This window comes from Eumetopias jubatus, unplaced genomic scaffold (assembly GCF_037043125.1).
Source record: "Eumetopias jubatus isolate StellerSeaLion01/CBP00866 unplaced genomic scaffold, mEumJub1_p1.0 scaffold_8, whole genome shotgun sequence".
NCBI classification, from domain to species: domain Eukaryota; kingdom Metazoa; phylum Chordata; class Mammalia; order Carnivora; family Otariidae; genus Eumetopias; species Eumetopias jubatus.
In genome coordinates, this window is record NW_028274814.1 from 72,144,870 (window position 1) to 72,151,052 (window position 6,183).

The window sequence follows — 6,183 nt, forward strand, 5'->3', positions numbered from 1 at the left end:
TATTTTAAGAACTATGATTTTGATGTCATATCTAAGAACTCATTTCCTAACCTGGTGTCACAAAGCTTTCCTTCTATGCATTCTTCTAATATTTTGAAGTTTTATATTTAGGTCTGTGATCCATTTTGAGCAAATTGTTATATAAAGTGTCAGGTATAAATCAAGTTTATGTTTTGCATGATCCAGTTGTTCCAGCACAATTTTTTGAAAAGACCAACCTTTCTCCATTGAATTACCTTTGCGTCATTGTCAAAAATTAATTGACCATATTTTTGAGGGTTTAATTCTGGACTGTATTATGTCTGTTGATCTATGTGTCCATCCTTTTGCCAAAACCACATCGTCATGATTATTGTAGATTTATATGAAGTCTTGAAGTCAGCGTGAGTCCTCCAACATTTTTTCTTGTTTTGGCGACCCTAGTTCCTCTGTCTTTACATATAAATTCTAGAAACAGGACCCTAGTTCCTCTGTCTTTACATATAAATTCTAGAAACAGTTTGTTGATAGCTACAAGAAATTTTTTTTATTTTTTAGAGAGAGTGCATGCCCATGTGAGCAGGTGGGGGCAGGGCAGAGGGAGAGGGAGAGAGAATCTTTTTTTTTTTTTTAAAGATTTTATTTATTTATTTGACAGAAAAAGAAACAGCGAGAGAGGGAATACAAGCAGGAGGAGTGGGAGAGGGAGAAGCAGGCCTCCCACTGAGCAGGGAGCCCAACGTGGGGCTCTATCCCAGGACCCTGGGATCATGACCCGAGCCGAAGGCAGACGCTTAACGGCTGAGCCACCCAGGCGCCCCAGGGAGAGAGAATTTTAAGCAGGCTCCAGGCCCAATGTGGAACCCCACCTGGGGCTTGGTCTTACAACCCTGAGATCATGACCTGAGCTGAAATCAAGAGTCGGATGCTTAACTGACTGAGCCACCCAGCTGCTCCAATATCTACAAGAAATTCTGCTGGGATTTTGATTGGGATTGAGATGAATTTATAGATCAACTTGGTGAGGATTGACATCTTAACATTTGTGATTATTTTTAGATGCAACTATCTGATTCTAAATTACTGCAACAAAGCTTTCACTTCTAAATATAATATAATATTGTCTTATTTTGGCTAATCTAATACAGATATTTAAAGTGAAGTTTTTTCTGTATCAGTTGAGTTGTTTCCAGGTGATTTTATGTTGTCATAGATTATTCTCCACTATGAAGTTTTAGTAACACAAAGCTATGGTCATTTTTATTTATTATTTTAAATATATTATTATTATTAAAAGGCTGATAATTTTTCTTTGATTTTGGAACTATTTAGATCTTTATATGAGCTAAGTCTTTGTTTATTGATTGTTTGTGGTAAAATATACATAACATAAAATTTACCATTTTAATAATTTTAAGTGTATAGTTTAGTGGCATTAATTATATTCACATTGTTGAGAAATCATTAGCACCATTCATCTCCAGAACTTTTTTCATCTTCTCAATTGGAAGTTATTATTTAAATTATTATTTAATGACTCCCCATGCCCCCGTCCCCTAGCCTCTAGGAACTACCACTCCACTTTTTCTCTCTATGAATTTTACTACTCTAGGTTCATTCTATAAGTGGAATCATACAGTATTTGACCTTTTGTGACTGGCTTATTTCACTTACCATAATGTCTTCAAGGTTCACCCATATTGTTGCATATGTCAGAATTTCCTTCCTTTTAAGACTGAATAATATTCCACTGTCTGTATATACCATATTTTTTTTATCCATTCATCCACTGATGGGCACTTGGATTGCCTCCACCTTTTGCTATTGTGAATAATGTGGGTATGACTATGGACGTACAAATATCTGTCTGAGTCCCTCCTTTCAATTATTTTGGGTATATCCCAGAAATGGAATTGCTGGATGGTATTCTATGTTCAATTTTTTTTTTCCCGAAACCACCATACTATTCAGCTTAAGTCTTAAAAGAATGATTTACTTATTTAACAGTGATTTTTATATGTTATTGCCAGACTTATGGGAAATATTTAAAAAACAAATTGGATTGTAGATATTAATGGACAATAGTGTGGCTGATCGGGGGAGTCAGGAGGAACCCAGTAAGAGAAAATGTAATTCAACAAATAATTTCTAACATCTCCTTGTACTTACATTAGTGCGAAAACTGCAGTACATCGTATTCACCACATCACTAATAGCTTTCTAAAATTCTAATGTTGGAGATATATTCAGAATATGGATTTAAATTCTTTAAATTTATTTCTATGCAAAAAGAAAATCTGACATTCCAAATTCCTTAGCTCTGGAAACAGCTTTGCACCAGGTTTCTAAAAAATTAAGAATTCTTGGCAAGAGGATGGCAGAGCTGGAACTCAGGTCTGGGTTCTTCGGGCTGGGCCCGTCCCTCCGCTACCTTCCAGCCCTTTGAGAACCTTCATCTTCACCGTCCTGTCTAGACCCAAGGGCCAGGCGGATCTGTGAGCAACGACGACACCTCGATGGATCCAGTCCAGAAATGTAACTCAACATTGATTCCTGAATCTCCCCCGATGAGCTCTGAAGAGACCTCCTGGGAAGTCACAGCAGCCTCCCCTCCTTCCTTCTCAGAACTGCTAATGATGGGCCTCAGTGACCTCAAAACCAGTCTGGGCACCAAATACCCTGCTCCCCTGCCAGAGGGGCTGCTCCAGCAGCGGTGCAGGGATGAGAAAACCCTCCAAGAGAGGCGGTGGGAAAGGGCAGCGTCCCCTCAGAGGAAGAGAACACTTCTGGGGCACGTGAGACGGCGACACCTCGATCACGTGGCACCTTACCGGCTCGAGAGGAAGGCCAAGATCTCTTCCTGGGGGACAGAGATCCGAACAGATTCCGATGTGAATGTCGATACTGCCAGAGCCATAGACCCAGCGTCTCCCGGATGCCTGCAGAGAGGAAAGGAACCCCGCATCCTTCCTCCCGGGACACGCTGGTGCAGGGCCTCAGTGGCTTGACCCTCAGCCTGGGGACCAACCGGCCCGGCCTTCTGCCCGAAGGGGTGCTCCAACAGCAGGAGAGAGAGGAGAAGCTCCAACTGGAGATGCAGCAGGAAAGCAAAAGAATGTTCCAGAGGCTCCTAAAGCAGTGGTTGAAAGAAAACTGAGGCTCTCGTCCTCACGTGACAGAGATCTGAACGGATTCAGACTTGGAGGCTGGTGTGGCCAGATCCTGAGCGTGAATTCTTTTGGGGACCGACAGTAAGCAGTCAGAGAAGTCAGAGAAGGAGCAAAAGCAGCCTGAGGACTGGACACTCGGTCCGTGTGAGCGTGGAGCCAGTCCCGGGAAGGGCCTACCCTTTCCTGCCTGGAGTTTCTGGATCACCGTGGGGCTTTCTGTGGTTCACTGCGTACCAGAGGTCCTTAACGTCTATGTTTCGGCTCCCATGATGCATGTTGTCACTTTCCCACCCCGGATCTCTGTCTCTCCTCCCTGCCTCGTTGTCAGTAAGATATAGGGTTTCTCTGTAGCATGAATGCCCTGGTGATGGCCATGTGCTTTCGTGCCGTGTCACTGACCGCCTCCCAGAATCAGCACTAGGTCTGCTGGGATGCTCGTGCGCTCAACTGAGCTCCACTTCCGAGAATCTGACGGAAAGGGACGTGGAACTTCAACGTGGTGGTTCACCATGGTGTTCTCTGTGTAAGCCATTATGAATATGCTGAGCTAAATGTAGGTCAGCGTTTCCCTGCTTCGTGACATTGATGGTATTCCCCTTGGCGGAATTTCTGATGGGTTGCCTCCTCATGCATACCAAATAAATCTGCGTATGAAAGGAAAAAATAAAATAAAATAATAATTCTCTTAATAAGCCATTTTTTGGCTTTATCCAGAATTTATCATAACACTTTTTAAGACATTGGGGAGGGTATGTGCTAGGGTGAGCGCTGCGAATTGTGTAAGACTGATGAATCACAGACCTGTACCTCTGAAACAAATAATACAGTATATGTAAAAAAAAAAAAAAAAAGATAGTAGGAAGGGAAAAATGAAGGGGGGGATGTCGGAGGGGGAGACGAACCATGAGAGACTGTGACTCTGAGAAACAAACTGAGGGTTCTAGAGGGGAGGGGTGTGGGGGGAGGGCTTAGCCCGGTGATGGGTATTAAAGAGGGCACGTTCTGCATGGAGCACTGGGTGTTATACGCAAACAATGAATCATGGAACACTACATCAAAAACTAATGATGTAATGTATGGTGATTAACATAACATAATAAAATAAAATTTAAAAAAATTCTATGGGGAGCAAATACAAACACTACAAATAATTCAGTTGTTTATTTAGATGCTAGTATGTGTCAGTCATTGTGCTAGATGCTAGGAATTTTCAAAACAAGACACTATTCATTCAGAATCTACTACAGATATTAAAAAAAAAAAGCACCACCAAGTGAATTGAAAAAATAATTGTCTTAGATGGAACAGTACTTATATTATTACCACATATGGAAGTGGTGCAAAGTGTCCCAAAACTTTTGTTTGTGCAGAAACTGCTTTAAGGATGTGGGTAGTATTTGCACACTGAAGAGAGTTTCAAATTTCCTTAATTGGAAATAGCCTTCAAGTCACCTTGGGCCCCAAACAGGTAGAGAGGTAAGATCCTTAGAAATGACACTTCTTCCTTTCTCCTTCCCTCTCAGTCACTCAGTAAAAGAACATTTTTAAAAACCTTATCACTCATCTAGCCAGATCTGTTTTCAGGAGCTCATAACATACGTCATGCACTATTCTATTTAGGATACAAGCAAAAGCTAAAGACTGTTGACAGAGGCATAGACAGTAGCCTCATCTGGTTTGATTCCAGTTGAAGTCTTAGCCTGGGGCCACTTTTGAGCCATGAAAGCCAATTAACCCTAAAGTACTTAATCTCTATCATCCTCAGTCACTCACAACTGCAAATCACAGTCTCATTCCTTCACCAACATTTATAGTCTACCCTATTTTAAAGTACTGCTGTCATGTTACTGCTCTATACTTTCTCCCCAGTAAATCAGTCTCCCTCTGGTGGTTTCCTGCCTACCTTAACCCTTTTTACTGCGCCTTTTGGAGTACTCTCCCCAACAACCAACCTACCAAACAAACCCTTTTCTCAAGGACATTGATTTTCTTTTCCTCTTTGAATTGGCTGCTAGAAAGCTTAGAGCCAATTCTGTGAATGAACTCCATTTCCATTTCCATGGAAGTGGAGTTCATTTTATCATCTTGTTCTTATTTCTCCTTTGCTTTATCTCTAATACTTTTTAAAACTTTGCCATGTTGTTAACATCTTTGTAAAACCTCCTTAAGTACCCTTTCTTTCTTTCTTTACTTATTTATTTATATATATATATATATCTTTACTTGTTTATTTATTTATTTTTAAGTAGGCTCCATGCGCAGCACAGAGCCCAGTTGAGGGGTTTGAACTCACAACCCTAAGATCAAGACCAGAGCTGAGATCAAGAGTTGGATGCTTAACTGACTAAGCCATCCAGGTGCCCCTTCCTTAAGTACCCTTTAGAATAACATGAGATTATAATAAATAAATACTCTCATGAGATTATAAGAAATAAATAATACTCTAGTGTTCACTTATTACTATCCAAAATCTATTTCCTCTCCTTTACTAGCAGAATACCACTTTTACTGGGAATATCAGTATGTCTCAGATCAAACAGTTTTGATTTTTTCGGCTCCTTTAAAGCCAGGAATGGTCAGTTGATACGGTTTTATCTAGTGAGGTGCAAATGGAAGTCTACTTCAGAGTTTCCAGAACAGCTATTGTTTTACTGTTGAAAGGGGAAATTCGGAGCTGGCACACACACTTTGCCCTTCTCCTTCTCTTCTTCCCGTCTATAAATAGAACATGATGCCGTACATTACAGAAGCCATCTTGGTACCATGAGGTCAAAAGCCTCATGCTAAGAATGGTGTCACAGGAAGCAAGCAGGATCCTTCCCTGATGGTCTCATGAAGCCACCATACCAGCCCTGAAATGCTTATTCTTAGACTTTTTATTTCGTAACATCAACAAATTCCCTATTTAGTTAATCTAGGTTGAGATCCTGTTACATACCACCAAATGCAAACCTAACTCTTACAAAGTCTATATTTTAGACAACCCCCCTCCCCCAAATAGGCCTCCCCTGGCCCTTGCCTTCAGTAGCTGCCT

The 6,183-nt window shown here is 41.0% G+C and overlaps 1 pseudogene; it reads left to right on the plus strand.

Annotated features, from left to right (window-relative positions):
• The first annotated feature begins 2,459 nt into the window (after positions 1-2,459).
• Positions 2,460-3,136, plus strand: LOC114224043 (protein FAM156A/FAM156B-like; annotated as a pseudogene).
• Positions 3,137-6,183: the final 3,047 nt, after the last annotated feature.